Genomic DNA, 20,653 nt, shown 5'->3' on the forward strand with positions numbered 1-20,653 from the left:
TCCCATAGAACACAATACTAGGAAAGTGTAAATCTGTTCATCATCTTCCAAATGGGAAGTTGCTGGTTATATTTCCAAATGGGAAGCTGCTGGTTATAGTGTGGGGATGACAAGAGATGGAACCTCATTCCAATTCTTCCACTCATCTGGAGAGGGTCTTAGCCTCATGATCCAGAACTTAGTTGATCATCTGTGAAATGGAACTCACCATATCTTCTTCATACAAGGTAAAAAGTGTAATAAAGCTGTCTGAAGGGTTAAATGATAAAACCTGAAAAGTACCTATGGGACATAGTAATACATATCATTTCTGGCCTTCCTGCCTCTTCCATCCCAAAGATGAGATGACATTTATTTAAACCAAAGACCATCACTGCCTAGAGAGCATCTGAAAAGGTAGCAGCAAGTGCTGAAATATACCTCTTATCTCCATAACCCAAGAGTTTTGGGCTGGTTCTGATTTGTGAGATAAATTACATGTGGGAGAAGGAAAAGGAGAGGAAAAATCACCACACCATTTCCTATAACTGCATCTGTGTTGCTGTCTACTAGACCAATCAATGACACAGAGGTATCACTGCAAACAGAATGAATTATTTATTAATTAAGGGAAGACTGGAGGCTTGCTCTGGTATTCAACAATTGTACATCTTTATTCAATGTATTATATATCCAAACTCATCAGATAAGAATTAGTAAGAAAGAAGAACAAAAGCATTAATTGAGACTGCCATAAGAAATTTCTCCTCAACATAAATGTTACAAAGCATGTACACATTATTTCTAAGTCTGAAGTGTTTAACTTAAAGATAAACTACAAGGACACCAGGCTGTCTGTTCTGTTCGCCCACCTCCCTAAAAGGTTAAATGAAACTTTTGTGTAATTTGAAGTTAAGGAATGAAGAGCAACAGTTCAGCTACAGGCAGGTGCTAAATCTCCAGCTACGACTTGGCGGGGACCTCAAGGAATCCTTTCTCAAGGCCTTTTCAGCAAGCAGGGAGGAATTAACTCTGGAGTCTCACTTATAGCGGAGAATGGAATTTTCCTGTCTTAGGTTCTCGTACCACAAGGAGCATATATGAGACAAAGCCACCTTTCTGGGGTGCTGAAAACCATGCACCTTCATTTCCCCTTCCTAATTAATGAACATTGGCTTGTAGTGCTGTCATAGCCAAAAAGACAGCAGTGTTATGGTCACTGGTTCTTTTCATTTGCTGAATCTTTTTACACATTATGTAAAGTAGCAGAAGTATGAGGCAAAACAAGAACAGAGAGCTCGCAGAAGTTGCAAAGAAAGTATGAATTTTGTCTAATGGGTTAAGTTGAGCAATTCCTTCAGATATGTCTTTTAATATTCCATCTCCATTTATTTGTTCCAATTGGTGTTCAAATGTACTGTAAACTTGATGTTGTAATTCAATAATATCAGCAGTTAAATTTTCATGGTTTAACAAATGTTTTCTAACTTTGTTCTAAGGAAATAAAGTTTCATTGTAAAACACAGGAGTAACACAATAAGAAGAAACATTCCAATCACATTTCAATTTCATTCATTTTTCTAAACTGTACAATTGATTTCCTAATGACACTACTGTCTGTTCTAAATCAGCCATTTATTATCAAGTTCAGTGTTAATCTGTTTTGGGGCAGTCCATAATTGTTCGGAGTTCTTATGCCAGTTGGCAACAAAGGCCTCAGTTTTTATGTTCTGAGTAAGGGCCACATTGGCTGTTGCAGCAGTTGCAGTTACCACAATGATCCTTGAGATAGTAGCTGTCAACAGTCTAATAAAGCTCTTGCTTCTTCTCAAGATTTTGTCAGCCAATAATTGTAGAATTGAGAGCGCTGGGGACTCTTTCCACAGATGGGTCAGGTTGATCGGGATTCAGACTTCAGTGCATGCTCTTAACAGGTACAGTTGTTTCTTAGATGGATTAAAACTCACAGAATTGTTAATATAAGTGTACATTTAACAAGTTGAATAAAACAATTCACTTGATGCTTTGTTCTAAACAGCATTGCCCTTTATCTACACGAAAGGTAGTTGTAAATAGGCTTGAATATATTTAGTTTTTTTTTTTTTACTTTAAATCTCCTTATATATAATCTTATTTTTATATAATTCACCAGTCCAAGCCTTTAAAGGATGTAAATCTGCAGTCATTTTTTTTATGATGTACTTGTTTAGGATAAACAGCTATACTAGGAGATGGTGGTGAAAACCCACCGTTCTTCCAGTATATAGGAGAATTAATTATTATGCCTGTTTTATTTTTATTCACTTGAATATTAAATGGTATTGGATCTTTAAATGAAGTCTTTATATAAGGAAGTTGTGCCCAATTAATTATCTCACCACCAGTAGTATTGATAAGCATATAAGGCATTATTTTTTTACATTTAGTTTAGTGTATTCACTTATGAGTTCCTTAAAGGAATGCATAGCATAAGGTGGTAATTTAAAATTAGAAAAAGTATGATTATGTCTAAATTTATTCAGAGAATAAGTACTCAATATAAATACTTCATTTATCGTATCTGGCTTTTTTAGTTTATTTTCATGTAAGCTGACCCAAGGGTGCATTGTCATATTAAGGAAACAAGACTGATTTTCAAAACAAATTGGAGGGCCACTTACTCTAGTTATATTCAATATAGTGATGCCATCTTCCACAGGCTGAAATGGTCCTCTAGTGTCATAAGGACCTGGGAGCCAAGCTGAATTCTTAATATAAATAGGCATCTTTGGTTCTAACCAACTCACACCACTTAAGAAAGTTAGGAATGTAAGTCACTCGGCTGGAACAGACAACAAAGTAATGATTGCCAAAAACAAATTAGTAGCATTTATTTCTTGTTGAGTATGAGGTACCAAACCTTGAGTCTCGTGACTCGGTTTTTCACTTGTCCCCAATTTTTTATAAATGGTTTTGTTTAGGACATTTTGATAGACCGAGAGAAAGAGGAGAAAATCTTTTATTTTTCCACATAATTTTACTGGATATTGTAGTGGAGATGAATATATGATTTTCTTTTTATTTTAAAAGTTTTAAAAAATTCTGAGAGTGAATGAAACCCTTGGGGCTTTAATCCATGACGCTTCCATAGTAAGTATTAAGAAAGCACTTCTACCTCTATATTTTGTCTAATGTACTAATTCACTTACTTGTGAAAGGTTGTGCATTTGACAAAGAGGTAACTCAGAAGGAACCAGAGTATTATTAAGTTTTGTTTCTTTAATAGAAAGGGCTGTTAAAAGATATATCTTTTTCTTTCTTTTTTTTTTGTCACAGACATTCAGATTTTAATAGTATCTCATTCTTTTTGAAAATGCTTCTGTTTTTTTATTTTTATTTTTTAATTTATTTTTATTTATTTTTATTTATTTATTTTTATTAAATCATAGCTGTGTACATTAGTATGATCATGGGGCACCATACACTTGGTTCATAGATCGTTTGACACATTTTCATCACACTAGTTAACATAGCTTTTGTAGCATTTTCTTAGTTATTTTGCTTAGACCTTTTTCTATGGAGATTCACTGGAATGACAGTCTATACTTGTCCAAACTTGATACTGAAAACTTAAATAATGGGGCTAATTACTAAAATAAATGGGTAGTCCACTGACACCAGTACTGTAATTAAAAATGTCATTTCTTCCTTATTAAGTTTTAAAGGGCCACAAATGTCACAAGGCTTAGGAAGTCAGTTGGATTTATTAACATAAATTAGTACACTAGGTTTAAACCAATTGACTTTCCTCAATAGAGGATGACTTGGGATATATGTCTAATATTTATATGATTGAGCACTTACCTGGGTAGTGAGGAGTGAGATTATAACCAAGAACAAAGTGGATGTGATCAGGAGTTGTTTATTCTGACCTTGTGGGTGTGGTCTTTTCTGTGCCATCTCTCGGTTTCAAAGTCTTGTTAAGGATTTAAAAGTTTGATGAACCTGTTGCGATATAAGCACATCTTCTTCCCCAACGTATGGTTTTAGCTGATACCCAAGCATTTGTAAGGTGTCTTTATAATACACTGGTTGATTTAATGGAGAGGAAGTAACAGTGATCCAGTGTTTGTACACTGGAGTTTTATCTCTTTCATCCATATTTAAAAATTTTAAAGTAAAAAGAGCTGAAGATATTCTAGTTTTAGGGGTAACATTATACTGCATTCCTCCCTTTTTCTGTTGAAGAAGGATTTCTTTTAGTTTGCCATTTTGTTTTGTACTATTACTAGGTATACTAGTAATATGTTTAATATTATATAACTTAAAAAAGGTTTGACATTTATTAGAAATGTAAATAGATCCATTATATATCTTAATAGTAGAAGGTTTATTCATAACTGAAAAAGCTTTTAATAAATGAGAAATTACAGTACCAGCTTTTTCAAATGATAAAGCTGAAGCCCATGAAAAATGAGAATAAGTATTAATAGAATGATGAATATATTTAAGCTTTCCAAATTCTGGAAATTGAGTGACATTTATTTTCATAATTGATTGGACAGTAACCTTCTAGGGTTAACTCCTTCAGATAAATGAGGCATGTTAAAGGTTGGTACGTAGGGCAGGAGCATACTATCACTCATGCTGTATGCCAAGAAATACCATGTTTTCTTTTTAAAGCCTGAGCATTAGTATGATGCATAGTATGCTCAGGCTGAGCTGCTTAAACTGATTTTATTAATTGATTAACTGTCTGATTTCCCATAGAAATAGATCTAGGTAAATTAGAATGAACTCAAACATGAGTAATATAAATTGGAAATTTTTTATTTCTAATTAATTGTCCAAGAGATAAGAATAACAAAGTGAGTTCTTCAGTATTAGTAGGTAGAGTTATTGTTTTAATATTTTGTACTGTAGAAGTTGAATAAAAAAATCACTGATAATATTTAAATTTTGATTAGGATAATCTGTTAATAATAAAACAATAGCAAACAATTTTGCTTTTTGTACAGAGTTATAAGGAGACTGTTGTACTTTATGAGAATGAGAAGCCATGTAATTAGATATCTTTAATTTATTAGAATCAGTATAAAATATTTGTGTATTAGGAATCAGTTTTAACTTTACTATTTTAGGTAAAATTTAATTAGTATTTTTAAGAAATTGAATTCTTTTATCTTGAGGAAAATGATTATCTATAATTTCAATATGATCTGATAATGAAATTTGTCATTCTGTATTTAACATAAACAAATTAGAAATTTGACCATTAGTTAAAGTGACAACAATTTTTTTTTAGGATTACTTCCTACTAATTGTCTGAAATGTTGTTTTATGTGGAAAAAATAATTAACATATGCCATTTATTGGATTTTTTTCTTAATTACACCTTGTTTTTGTAAAAATGGCTGTGCCTTTAAGAGCAACCATTAATAAATTAGCTTGAAACATGCCAAATTCTACTCTTATTATATCTGAATATAATGATCTAATGTAACATTATTTTGAATTTGAATGCTGGTAAAGGCCTTTTTTATTAGAAACTGTTTTTACTCTGGTATCTGGAAAAAGAAGAGAAAGCTGTTACAAAACTGAAATAGTTGGAGGAAGCGGCGGAGCAAAAGACAAACGGATTGGAAAACAATTATTAATAACTTTACAATGATGAGGTAAAAGTTTTTTAAGTTTTGATATTTTATCTTCTGATGCATTAGTAAGTTTTATCAGAGTCATTATCCTCTGTTTTACTTTTTTTCTGCGTGACTTTTGAGAGGAACTTCATTTACAGGTTCTTTTATATTTGGTTTCCCTGTTGGCAGTGGAACAACATCGTGTTCTGCATCAAAACCAGATTGTAAAGTTTTTTAAAGTCACAGTTACCAAGTGATAAGCACTCCAAATATCTCTGCTTATAAATTCCTGTCTCTAGTGTGTTTGAGCACTTTTCTTATGTTCTTTTACACTTTTAAATTTAGCTGATTCTTTTTGTCAGCTTTAAACCAGTATCAGTGCTTAACCACTACTTGAAACAACTCAGGTGGAGGAGGAGAACTAGGAAGTTTCTGCTTAATACTATCAATAAGTTCATCACATTCCTGCAAAAAAACCTTCAAATTAGTCATTTTGTTTTGCAAAGACTGAGTAGAGGAAGAAACAGCTGCTTTCTCTTTATCATGTTCATCTGAAAAAAAAATCATTATTAACAACTGAGTCTTTGACTACATCAGTAACTGTAAGCTTACTGATATCAGGTTCAGATTCGTCAGAAACATGAGGGGAATCACAATGTGCTCGTCTTTTTGCATCATTGAAAAAAGTTTGCAAAGTTATATTAATTAAATTATACACAATCCAAACATCTTTATCAATAATATTCCCTTGCTGATAAAATATTTTCATATCTTGCCTAATATCTTTCTAAACATACAAATTTAATTGATTTTTAGAGACAGGAGAAAACAAATAACATTTTGAATGGTAGCAAGAGACGTTGAAAGACTGACTTTTAACTGACACTCTCATGGAGTCCAATAGAGACAGTAATAACTGAATATATTCATCCTCAGTAGATACTGAGTTTCCCATTTTGTTCCTTTAATTATTCCTTTTTTGTTCCTTTAATTTTCCTTTTTGCTCCCTTAATTTTCCCTTTTGCCAGAAGTCATGGGTACCTTCAGCCCATTTGCATTCACCCGGTTCTGCCCATTCCCATTTTTTTTACGTTAAGGTCAATGACCAGAAATCCAGTGGACAGTTGACCAGGTTCAGTCCAGCCGTACCCTGCTCACTGTGCCAGATGTTGCTGTCCACTAGCCCAATCAACAACACAGCGATATCACTGCAGAAGGAATGAATTATTTATTAATTAAGGGAAGACTGGAGGCTCACTCAGGCCTTCAGCAATTTTACATCTTTATTCACTGTATTATATATCCAAACTCATCAGATAAGAGTAAGTAAGAATAAAGAATAAAAGCATTAATTGAGACTGCCATAAGAAATTTCTCCTCAGCATAAATGTTACAAAGCATGTACACATTGTATTTCTAAGTCTGGAGCGTTTAACTTAAAGATACACTACAAGGACACCAGGCTGTCTGTTCTGTTCACCCACCTCCCTAAAAGGTTAAATGAAACTTTTGTGTAATTTGAAGTTAGGGAATGAAGAGCAACAGTTCAGCTCCAGGCAGTGCTAAATCTCCAGCTACGACTTGGCAGGGACCTCAGGGAATCCTTTCTCAAGGCCTTTTCAGCAAGCAGGGAGGAATTAACCTCTAGTCGCACTTATAGCTGAGAATGGAATTTTCCCGTCTTAGGTTCTCATACCACAAGGAGCACATATGAGACAAAGCCACTTTTCTGGGGTGATGAAAACCATGCACCTTCACATCTGCCTTTCAGAAGCTTTAGTTTACATCTAGTGTGACACTGAAGCAGCAGTTTCTAACATAATAATTCACTATAACAGTGGCCTGAGTTTGGGACCAGAAAGCTAAATTGAAATGTGGGCATCATTATTGATGTTTGCACAGTTTTGTTTTGTTTTTTAATGTGAATCTCCAAGCTGCAGGCAGAATTCTAATGTGATCTCCAGTGGCTTTCATCCTTGTATAATTCCTTTCTCATCTAACATGGGTGGAACCAATGAATATGGAGGAGATTTCACTTCCATGATTATGTTCTGTTATATGGCAAAAGGGTGATTATATGGATGGGCCTGACTTAAACAAATGAGCACTTCAAAAGCAGAGAATATTTTCCGGCTATTCGGAGAAGGGGAAATAAGTACAAGCAACCTTCAGCACACTACTGCTGGCTAGAAGAAGGAGGTCATGTGGGAGGAAAGTAGACTATCCCCTAGTAGCTGAGAGCACCTTCAACTGACAGCCATCAAGGAAAATGGTACTTCAGTCCAACAGTCACAGTGAAATGACTTCTTCCAGCAGCAAGAAGAATCTTGGAGGTGGATTTTTACCCAGAGCCTCCAGACAAAATATCTCAGTCAAGCCTCCACCAACAGGCCTGATTTCAGGTTTGTGAGATCCTGAACTGAGAAATATTTCAAGTCGTACCAGACTTCTGACCTACAGGTTTGTGAGGTAATAAAAGGATTTAGCTTCCAGACAATCCGTAGTTATACACCTATAGAAAATTAATACTTTTCTGGCCAAGTCAAATCTATATGCAATGCAATCACAGTATGCGTGTGTGTGTGTATGTGTGTGTGTTTGTGTGCACTTGTACATGCATGTGTAGGCAATAATTGGAGAGAATACACCACCATGATAGTAGCTTGTACTATGTATGGTAAGATTGAGAGTTAATTAACATATTCAAATTGGTATTTGAATTAATTTTCCACATTTTCTGAATGGATTTTGGATTACGTTATAATAAGTAGTAAAGCCCATTAAAAACATATTCTGTCACATATGTTAGATTTCAGACATTTTATTTTATTTTATATTTTTTTATTTCATATTAATATAAAGGTACAAATAATTAGGTTACATTGCTTAAGTTTGTTAGGTAAAGTCTAAGTTGTAGTTGAGCTCTTCACCCAGGGCCTGTGCTGTGTGTATACTATGCCCATTAGGTAAAAGTATACAAATCCTCCTCCCTCCTCCTCTATCCCCTTATCTCCTCCCCCTCCCCCACTTGAATTTATTTTTTTTCTCATGTGGGGGTGTAGTTGTTTATTTATTGGTTTAATATCAGTATTGTGTGTACTAGATACTTGCTAACAGGAGGGAGACACAGGAGAGACCCTGCTTTGCCAAAATTAGTGTAGTTGAGCCACCATTTCCTTCTGCAGTGGGGGTCAAAGCACGTTCACCTGGCCACACAATACAGGGGTCCCTCAGAGATGTTGCCAGATACCTTAGTGGAGGTAGAGCCTGTCTCCCTTTCCTCCCACATCCAGCTAAGGATCCTACTGGTTGCCAGTGACAGAGCAAGTAGCTTCTGTATCCCTTACTTCCTCAGTTGCTGTATGGGTGGCTGGGTAGTATTCAAAGCTCCTTCACTTTTCTGGTGCCTGGGGTTAAGGAAGTCCCTCCAGGCTGTCTGGGCCAGTGTAGCACTCTAGGGAAGTAGGCCTCTGCAGAGAGCAGTCTGTCAGGCAGCCCAAGAAAGATGGGGAATGGGTTGTGACTGCAGGGTGGCAAGGCAACTGGAGCCAAAATTGCTCACTATTATGCCAGATAGGAGGAGAGCCCAGAGGAAGATATTTGTAGGTACAGGAAAATTGAGTCTTTCTTCCCTCACATAACTATCCTGTGGAGAAAGGGCTCTTGCAGTTCTCTGCTTGGATAGCACCTCGATGGTGGAGGGGTCCCCCCCCATCCACCTATTCTCTGGGTTCCTCTAGACTGGCATGCTCTGGAACTGTCCTCTGTTCTTTTCCTTCCTCTTTCTCATATTTTCCCTTGAAATTTGTCTCAGTTGGGTTGCTGAGCACTTTGATTTCTTCTCCTTGCAATCTACCTGCCAATTTCAAATGTTCCAAGATTGCTTCGGTCCAATTTTCCTACTTCTAAATGACAGTTTCTGTTGAAAGCTGCCTCTAGTTGGCCATCTTGCCCGTCCCTTCTCCCACTGATTTCAGACATTTTAAAAGGTGTAATAAAGCATCACTATAGCCCAAAACACTAGAGAGAGTGGATACACCTGTGTAACTTTCCTGATTGTCTCACCCCCAGTGAGAACCATTATCCAAAATTTGTTTTATCATCCTCATGCTTTGCTCCACATTTACTGATCATGAATTCATCCTTAAACAAAACACATAAAATAGAACCACCATAGCTGACCACCTCCCTACATTAATCACCTCCATAAGTTGACCTAATTTTCACAGATCAGACCTGCTCCACATGTACGTATCAGTATAGTAGGTCTAACTCCTCATGTTGATAAGCTCCATATGTTGACCAGTTTGTTATAGTTCCTTGGATGGTCAACTTACAGAGGTTCTACTGTATATATATTTTACAAATCTTTATTATGTAGTTTTTTATTCTTATAATACTTCACTCTGATGATCTTATTTTTTTGTTGTTGTTAGATTAAGTTTAAGTAGCCCAGTAACCATTCCCTTGAAATTCATCCTTTCTTGTTCTTATACCAACAACAACAAAAATAAGTAACAATCACAAACCAAATAAAGATGCAAGAAAAGGTAAATGGGATATCATTTATTAAGTATAAAAGTAGATTGTTTAATGATGAAAAATAATGTAATAACTCTATGTTATTTCATATGTATTTGGAAATTGGACAGATGTATCCTGAGCCTATCATAAGAGACAGAATTACAGCATTTAAATTCCAAGATAGGGTCAAGACAGTTATGTTCCTGTTTCTCTTGAGACCATTTATATCATCAAAGAAAATACATTTTGTTTTAATATCTTTCAACAACCGCTTTGGATTATCACTTCTAAGAACAATTTTATTCCAAAGGACTACTTGATTTGGAGCATGAATTTTTGTTGAATATTCTGCATAAAAATACATAGAGGCTTAATATATTAGCCAAACATCTTCTCCAGATCAACAGTTATATGAAATTCTGTAAATCTTAGATCAGATCTTTCTCTAGATCCAGTGAAGTCTTCCACACTTTTAAGCATGATTCCAAGTCATACTGATGAACTGGGACACTTCTCTCTTTAAAGGCAGTGGTGATGAAGCTGCCCAAGGTGAGCACCACCATCACACTCAGAAAGAAGGTGAACAGCAACTTCCCCTGGGGGACATCACCACAAGTCATCCTCTTAGGTAGAGAGTAAGGACCTCTGACTCTCCTAGGGACAAAAGGAGGTGTTCTACATTGATGCTTCCTCAAGCAATTGCCCTTGAGGAAGAAGAACAAGGGCAAGTGACTTGCTTTTGTACTGCCCCACCTTCAGGTTTCCCTGGGCAATTGCTACAACTGGAGAAAGGAGGAATGCCCTGCTAAATAGGAAAAGAATGCAGGGAATTTCCCTGTCCACAGGCCAAGAAGACAAGGCATAATAGGATCTGGAAAATGGCCTAAGGCGAATTATCCTGTCATTAATTGTCACATCAAAGTGGTTTAATGATGATGTTTGAACCGCAATGACAGAGATGAATGGAATAAGCACATTAATAATGTGAAGAAATGGGATGATTAAAAACTAACACATAATTTATATTTCTCTGACTTTATTTCAGTTAGATTTTGTACCCAGGAAATGTAACTTTGGGATAAAATTGTTTAGCTTGTACAAATAGTAGACATGGGAATTTAAAATCTTCAGGTGTCTGTTGATAAAAAAGAAGCTATACTCTATAAAATAATTTAAAGAGGTTTATTCTGAGCCAAATTTGAGGGACAAGACCCGCAGCCACACCCAAGAAGCACTGAGCAAATGGACTTGTGGTGGTGTGGTTATGGTTTGGTATTATACATTTTAGGGGGAGACGAATTATAGGTAAAGTAATAAATCAATGTGTGGAAGGTGTACATTGGTTTGGTTCCAAATGGTGGGACATCTCAAAGCTGGAGTCCACAGGTTATCAGTGAGTTTATAGATTCTTTGGTTGACAATTGGCTGAAAGACTTAGGCTCTGTCTAATAGACCAGTAGTCAGTGAAAATAAATACTGAGTTAAAATAAGGGTTTGTAAATAAGAGACGAACTGCAGGACGTATGTCCAGACTCAAGTGGTTTGTTGTGTATATTGAGGACCTATAGGTATGTCTTCCATAGCTTTAGGCCTTTTAGTGAGTCACAGAGGACATCTCTAAGAAGGGGAGGGGGCATGATGAGGCATGTCTGATCTCCTTTTTCATGATGGATTAGATCAGTAAATACCAAAACAACCACCTAGGATGTAGAGAAAATAGATTTCTCTATTTTGTAAAAGAGAAAACTGAGACAGAGTGGTTGTTTGACTTTTCAAATGTCATAAACAGCAAGAATCCTGATTCCTAACTACCCTGTTTCCCCGAAAATAAGACAGTGTCTTATTTTAAGGTGTGCTCCCAAAGATGCACTAGGTCTTATTTTCAGGGGAGGTCTTATCTTTCCTGTAAGTAGGTCTTATTTTCGGGGAAACGGAGTAGTAGAATTTTTTTAAATAAAGAGATTCCTGGTAATTTATTTTTGTAAAACACAAACACAGAGCAATTATTTGTTTTAAAAATGTTTTGTTTCCTTTTGTAAGTGTCACACATTCCAGGTTCTGCAAATGAGACAGTTGAGTGACAGTAGGTTACAATGAAGTATTCCAACTTATACAGTTTGTAATGAGTAGGTTTTATCCCTAATCTTTCCCCAGAGTCCATACTCCTAACACTTAGGAAAAAGAAAAACACATTTGTTGAATAATGTCACTCCATTATGGTTGATTAATAGACTATGCAGTTAGGGTTTGTTTTATAAATCTGGGAGCATTTAAGTTAGGTGCATAAATATTTAGAATTGAAATTTCCTCTTGTTGTATTCCCTTGACCAACATGAATTGTCCATCTTTGTCTTTTTGACTTCAGTTGTTTTAAATCCACTTGTATCTGAAAATAAGATTGCAACCCCTCTACTGATTTCCATTTACCTGAAATATTACTTTCCATCCCTTCAACCTGATTCTTGTTTTGTCTTTCAAGGATAGGTGTGTTTCCTTTATTTAGATATAACATATAGATGGCTTGTGCTTTTTTATCCAATCATCCGGACTGTGTATTTTGTGAAAGTTCATTGCTTAGTTTTATCCTTTGCATCACTGCAGAAGCTATGTTTGTCCTTTAGTTTCTGGGTATTTACTTTGCTCGTGGTCCACTGTGATAGTCAGTGTGGAAAATAAGCCTATGTATTACCTGTAGAGCTGGTCTTGTTGTGACAAATTTCCTCAGAGTTTGCATATCAATAACAGACTTGATTTTTCCATCGTTTTTAAAGCTTAGCTTAGCAGGATATAGAATTCTGGACTGAAAATTGTTTTGTTTAAGAAGGTTAAAGGTGGCGATCAGTGCCTGCCTGGACCTCTAGAAGAGCTGCGCTGCAACCTGTGACGCACAATTGGCGCCGGCCTAGACCTCCAGAAGAGCTGTGCCATGACCCGCGACCCATGATCGGCACCCATCTAGACCTCCAGAAGAGCTGTGCCATGACCCGTGACCCGCGATCGGTGCCCTCCCTGACCTCTGTAAGACCTACACCGTGACCCACTAAATGCACCTGCCCGGATTTCCCTACGAGCAGCACCATGACCCATGACCCATGACATGTGACCGCTTGGCCTCCACAAGCCCTGAACAGAAACTCAGGGAGCCATGCAACCCCACATCCTTGCTCCTGTTCCCTCCCTGCCTCCACACTGGCCCACACATCTGGCCAGGGACTCTGGTAGCCACATGCCCTCCGGAGCCCTCTCTGCCTCTGTGTGGCACCCTTCACCTGGCCAGAGACTGCAGAAACCTTGGGCCCTCTGTGCCAAAGTCACTGGGTGCCAGGCACTCCAAGAACTGTTTGCACCACCCCCCGCCCTGTTGCTGGATCCAGATGTGTCACACTCTGGAGATTCTTCTTCACCAAAAAACCCTGGTGGGGGCAGCCCCAGAGAAGCTGCACAGGGTCACTTCCTACAAAGATCCAGCAATACTAGAGTGATCCCCGAGGGGTATAATCTTGGAGAGACACCTCCAAAACTCTGAGGATGGCCAGAGGCAATGGTGAAAAACAATCATGAGGCGAAATCAACGGAAATACTCTGGCACTATGAATAATCAGAGTAGATCAACTCCCCTAAAAAACAATGGGGCAGACCCAGCACAAGATCCCATGCACCAATAAATAGCTGGTATGTCAGAAATCAAATTCAGAATCTGGATAGCAAATAAGATCAAATTAGAATTCCAAGCAGTAACCAAAAAGATGTCTCAAGAATTCAACGAATTCAAAGATAAAATGACCAAAGATTTTGACACATTGAGACAAGAAGTTGCAGCCCTCATAGAACTGAGAAACAAAGTAGAATCCCTCAGTAACAGAATGGAGCAAGCAAAAGAAAGGATTTCTGACATTGAAGACAAAGTTTTCTAATGCTCCCAAACGCTCAAAGATGAAGAGACATGGAGGGCAAAAACAGATCACACTCTCAGAGAGCTCTGGGATAACTTGAAAAACAACAATATTCATCCTATAGAGATCCCAGAAAGCAACGAAGTGGTTTCACAAGGCACAGAGTCTTTTCTCCATGAGATTATAAAAGAGAATATTCCAGACATGCCAAGATTTCTGAAATTCAGATAGCAGACAGTTTCATAACTCCAGCACGACTCAACCCAAATAAGACATCCCCCAGACACATCATAATCAATTTCACTAAAGTTAATTTGAAGGAGAAAATTCTGAAAGCAGCCAGATAAAAGAAAACTATTACCTACAAGGGGAAGAATATTAGAAGACCCGCAGATCTCTCTGCTGAAATCTTTCAAGCAAGAAGAGGATGGTCATTGACTTTTAATCTCCTAAAACAAAATAACTTCCAACCCTGGATCCTGTACCCAGCTAAACTGAGTTTCATTTATGGTAGAGAAATTAAATACTTTAATGACATTCACATGTTAAAGAAATTTGCCATAACTAAACCACCTCTCCAGGATATTCTCAGACCTATCCTCCATAAAAAAACAGCATAATCCTCCACCAAAAAGTAAACCCACACAAAAAAATTTGATCAAATTCCACTTGCACAGTCACAAAAGGATAAAAAATGTTCACCAGACTCTCGAAAGGCTTATTAATATTCTCAATAAATGCGAATGGTTTAAATTGTCCTCTAAAGAGACACAGGTTGGCTAACTGGATACAAAAACTCAAGCCAGATATCTTCTGCATACAAGAATCTTACCTTACATTAAAAGACAAATATAGACTCAAGGTGAAGGGATGGTCATCTATACTCCAGGCAAATGGAAAGCAGAAAAAAGCAGGCGTTGCAATCCTATTCACAGATGCAATAAGCTTTAAATCAACCAAAATAAGGAAGGATTAGGATGGACACTTCATATTTGTTAAAAGTAATACACAATATGATGAGATTTCATTTATTAATATTTATGCACCCAACCAGAATGAACCTCACTTTATAAGAGAAATTCTAACAGACATGAGCAACTTGATTTCCTCCAATTCCATAGTTGTTGGAGATTTTAACACCCTTTCAGCAGTTCTGGGTAGTTCCTCCAAAAAGAAGCTAAGCAAAGAAATTTTAGATTTAAACTTATCCATTCAATATCTGAACTAAACAGACAGCCACAGAACATTTTATCCCAACAAAACTGAATACACATTCTTCTCATCAACCCAAGGAACATACTCCAAAATCGACCACATCCTAGGCCACAAATCTAACCTCAGCAAATTTAAAAAAAAAAATAGAAATTATTTCTTGAATCTTCTCAGACAATCATGGAATAAAAGTTGAACTCAATAACAGCAGGAATATGCATACCCATACAAAAACATGGAAGCTAAATAACCTTATGCTGAAGGATAGGTGGGTTATAGATGAGATTAAGAAGGAAATCACCAAATTTTTGGAACAAAACAACAAAGAAGACATGAACTATCAGAACCTCTGGGATACTGCAAAGGCAGTCCTATAAGAGAAATTTATAGCACTGCAAGCCTTCCTTAAGAAAACAGAAAGAGAGGAAGTTAATAACTTAATGGGTCATCTCAAGCAACTGGAGAAGGAAGAACATTCCAATCCCAAACCCAGCAGAAGAAAAGAAATAACCAAAATCAGAGTAGAATTAAATGAAATTGAAAACAAAAGACTTATACAACAGATCAATAAAACCAAAAGTTGGGTTTTTGAAAAGATCAATAAAATTGATAAACCTGTGTCCAAACTAACCAGGAAAAAAAGAGTAAAATCTCTAATTTTATCAATCAGAAATGGTAAAGATGAAATAACAACAGACTCCTCAGAAATTCAAAAAATCCTTAACGAATATTACAAGAAACTTTACTCTCAGAAATATGACAATCTGAAAGAAAATGACCAATACTTCAAAGTATGCCACCTACCAAGACTTAGCAAGAACGAAGTGTAAATGTTGAATAGGCCTATACCAAGTTCTGAAATAGCATTTACATCAGAATTCTACCAAACCTTTAAAAAAGAATTAGTACCTATATTACTAAACCTCTTCCAAAATATAGAAAAAGAAAGAATACTACACAACACAGTCTATGAAGCAAACATCACCTTGATCCCTAAACCAGGGAAAGACCCAAAAAGGAAAGAAAATTATAGACCCATATCACTAATGAATATTGATGAAAAAAATACTCAATAAGATCCTAACGAACAGAATCCAACAACACATCAAACAAATTATACACCATGACCAAGTGGAATTTATCCCAGGGTCTCAAGGCTGGTTCAATATACATAAATCTATAAATGTAATTCAGCACATAAACAAACTAAAAAATAAAGACCATTGATTCTCTCAATTGTTGCAGAAAAAGCTTTTAACAATATCCAGCATACCTTCCTGATCAGAACATTAAAGAAAATTGATACAGAGTAGACATTTCTTAAACTAATAGAGGCCATCTACAGCAAACCAACAGCAAATATCTGTATTGAATGGAGTTAAATTGAAATCATTTCCACTTAGATCAGGAACCAGGCAAGGTTGCCCATTGTCTCCATTGGTCTTTAACATTGTAATGGTAGTTTTAGCCATTGCAATTAGGGACAAAAAGGCGATCAAGGGTATCCATATAGGATCAGAAGAGATCAAATTTTCACTCTTTGCAGTGATACGATCGTATATCTGGAAAACACTATGGCTTCTACTACAAAACTTTAGAAGTGACCAAGGAACACAGCAATGTCTCAGGGTACAAAATCAACACACATTAATCTGTAGCCTTTATATATACCAACAATAGCCAAAACAAAAGAAACAGTCAAGGCCTCTATTCCTTTCACAGTAGTGCCAAAGAAGAAGAAATATTTGGGAGTTTATCTAACAAAGGACGTGAATGAACTTTATAAAGAGAACTATGAAACTTTAAGAAAAGAAATAGCTGAAGATGATAACAAATGGAAAAACATACCATGCTCATGGTTGGGAAGAATCAACATTGTTAAAATGTCTATTCTACCCAAAGCAATATATAATTTTAATGCAATTCCTATTAAAGTTCCATTGTCATATTTTAAAGATTTTGAAAATATAATACTACGTTTTATATAGAATCAGAAAAAACCTTGAATAGCCAAAACATTACTCATAAATAAAAACAAAGCAGGAGGAATTAGGCTACCAGACCTGAGACTGTACTATAAATCAATAGTGATCAAAACAGCATGGCACTGGCACAAAAACAGAGAATTAGATGTCTGGAACAGAATAGAGAAAGAAGATATTAATCCAGCTACTTACCATTATTTAATCTTTGACAAGCCAATTAAAAACATTCAGTGGGGAAAAGATTCCCTATTTAACAAATGGTGCTGGGGTAACTGGCTGGCGATCTGTAAAAGACTGAAACTGGACCTACACCTTTCACCATTAACTAAGATAGACTCTCACTGGATAAAAGATTTAAACTTAAGACATGAAACTATAAAAATACTTGAAGAAAGTGCAGGGAAAACTCTTGAAGGAATCGACCTGGGTGAATATTTTATGAGGAGGACTCCCAGGCAATTGAAGCATAATCAAAAATACATTTCTGGAACCTGATCAAACTAAAAAGCTTCTGCACAGCCAAGGACATAGTAAGTAAAGCAAGCAGACAGCTCTCAGAATGGGAGAAAATATTTGCAGGTTATACCTCCGATAAAGATTTAACAACCAGAATCCACAGAGAACTCAAACGTACTAGCAAGAAAAGACTAGTGATCCACTCTCAGGGTGGGCAAAGGACTTGAAGAGAAAATTCTCTAAAGACAAACACATGATCTACAAACATATGAAAAAAAGCTCATCATCCTCAATCATCAGGGAAGTTCAAATCAAAACTACTTTGAGATATCACCTAACCCCCGTAAGAGTAGCCCTCATAACAAAATCCCAAAACCAGAGATGTTGGCATGTATGTGGATAAAATGGCACACTTCTACACAGCTGGTGGGAATGCACACTAATATGTTCCTTTTAGAAGGATGTTTGGAGAATACTTAGAGATCTAAAAATAGACCTCCCATTCGGTCCTATAATTCCTTTACTGGGTATTTACCCAGAAGACCAAAAATCACAATAGAACAAAGACATCTGTACCAGAATGTTTATTGCAGCCCAATTCATAATTGCTAAGTCATGGAAGAAGCCCAAGTGCCCATCGATCACGAATGAACTAGCAAACTGTGGTACATATATACCATGGAATATTATGCAGCCTTAAAGAAAGATGGAGACTTTGCCTCTTTCATGTTTACATGGATGGAGCTGGAACATATTCTTCTTAGCAAAGTATCTCAGGAATGGAAGAAAAAGTATCCAATTTACTCAGCTCTACTATGAAGCTAATTTATAGCTTTCATATGAAGGGTATAACGAAACTATAGCACAATATGGGAAAGGGCCAAGGGATGGGAAGGGGGGGGAAGGTTAGGGTGGAGGGAGGGTAATATGTTGGGTCACACCTATTGTGCATCTTAGAATGTGTACAGGTGAAACCTACTAAATGCAGAATACAAATGTCTACATACAATAACTAAGAAAATGCCATGAAGGCTACATTGAACAGTTTGATGAAAATATTTCAGATTGTATATGAAACCAGCACATTGTATCCCTTGATTGCACTAATGTACATAGCTATGATTTAACAATAAAAAAAAGGTTAAAGATTACTTCCTTTTCTGGCTTGAAAAGTTTCATTTGAGAAGTCCATGATCACCCTGTTGGAACTGCCCCTGTAGGTCGTTTAGCACTTATTCCTGGCAGCTTGTGGAATTTTCTCTTTCATCTTGACTTCAGACAGTTTCATGACAATGTACCTTGGAGAAGCTCTGTTTTAGGTGAGACTACCTGGGGTTTGATAGTCCTGTGAATGTAGTGTGTCGGAAACTTTGGTGATACTTGGGAAATTTTCATTTATGATATCCTCCAGTAGGGCTTCAATTCCACTGGGGCACTCTTCTTCCCCTTCTGGGATACGTACTAATCATTTGTTTGAACAGTTTGTGAAATCCCATAATTTTCTGAGAGAATGTTCCACTTTCTATCTCTCTTTTTCCTGCCTCTTTAACTACCTATGTTAATCCAAGAGCTTTATCTTCTAGCTAGATTCTTTCTTCTCCATGGTGTAATTCGTTATTTATACTTTCTAATGCGTTTTTATGTTCCCTGATTGACTCCTTCAATACTTTAACCTCTGCTATACCCTTTCAATGTTATTCATATCTTTCATCCATTATTTTGTTCTATTTTTTGATTTTTTTTTTTTTTTGCAGTTTTTGGCCGCGGCTGGGTTTGAACTCGCCACCTCCAGCATATGGGGCCGGTGCCCTACTCCTCTGAGCCACAGGTGCTGCCCATTTACTTTTGGTTATTTTATAATTACTCAGTAATTTCTCTCATTGTTTTTAGCATCCATATTTTAAATTTCCTTTCTGTCATTTCTATTATTTCTTTACAGGTGGAATCCTCTGCAGTATCTCCCATATGATTCCTTGGTGGCATTCCTCTGTTCTGGTTTTTTATGTTGCCAGTGTTTTCTTTTTGTCCACTTCCTTCTCCTTTTTCCTTTCACTTCCTCCTTCTCTTTAAATTACCTTGTCTCTGTGCTTAAGTGTTGAAGTGTCCTTTTGGTATGGGACATAAAGGAAAAGAAGGGTGAAGAGCAAGAAGAGAGAAAAAATAGAAATAGTGAAAAGAAAAAGGAAGGAGGGGACTGGTAAAAGGGAAGGTTCACAAAAAGAAGAGAAGAATAGAAAAAGAGAGACAGGAGTAATAGTGGTATTCATTAGGGTGCTTTGACCCACACCTGCAATTTCTAGCTTCTGTGGGCTGGGATGGGTGGATACTTTGAGGTCAGGAGATCCTTACTAGCCTGAACAAAATCAAGACCCCTCCTCCACCAAATAGAGAGGGGGAAAATCCCCAGCAGTATGTCACACTAGGGACCTACCAATAATATCCAAAGGCCAAAGCTAGATAGATTCCCTAGACTAGAGGATCAAGGGGTCCTTGAAACAGGCCAATACTGTGGCACCCCAGCCCAGGTCTCTGAGTGAGGCTCTGTTCCATAAATGGAATACAGATTGATGAAGAATAAAATAGATCAGAAGAAAAGAAAAAAAAGAGTATATAATGAAAATCAAAAATAAAATTATATAAATGTAAAAATAATAAAAAAAGAAAAAGGGGGTATATCTTAGTTGTTATTTGTGAAATTTATGTGAGAAAGATAAGAAAAATAGAAAAACCTTTAAAAAGGAGACAGATAAAAGGAGAAAAATTGAAAGTAAAGAAAGAGTAAACGAGGCAAACTGTAGCAAAATGGAGCCCTTATTATTGAAGAAAGCAAAAATGGAAAAATAAAAATGCAACAAAACAAAAAGAAAACAGACAAACTCTAAGGGAAAAAAATTGAAAAAAAAAGAATAAAATGAACACAAAAACTGTAGCAAAAGAAGCACCCTTAGTCTCAAAGAATGAAATGAAAAAAATTATAAATATAAAAAAA

General features: G+C 36.4%; 1 pseudogene; it reads right to left on the reverse strand.

The window, feature by feature from the left end:
• Window positions 1-5,969: 5,969 nt before the first annotated feature.
• LOC128576959 (signal peptidase complex subunit 3-like) lies at window positions 5,970-10,738 on the reverse strand (annotated as a pseudogene).
• Between the last annotated feature and the right edge of the window lie 9,915 nt (window positions 10,739-20,653).

The sequence above is a fragment of the Nycticebus coucang genome, chromosome X (assembly GCF_027406575.1).
Source record: "Nycticebus coucang isolate mNycCou1 chromosome X, mNycCou1.pri, whole genome shotgun sequence".
NCBI lineage: Eukaryota > Metazoa > Chordata > Mammalia > Primates > Lorisidae > Nycticebus > Nycticebus coucang.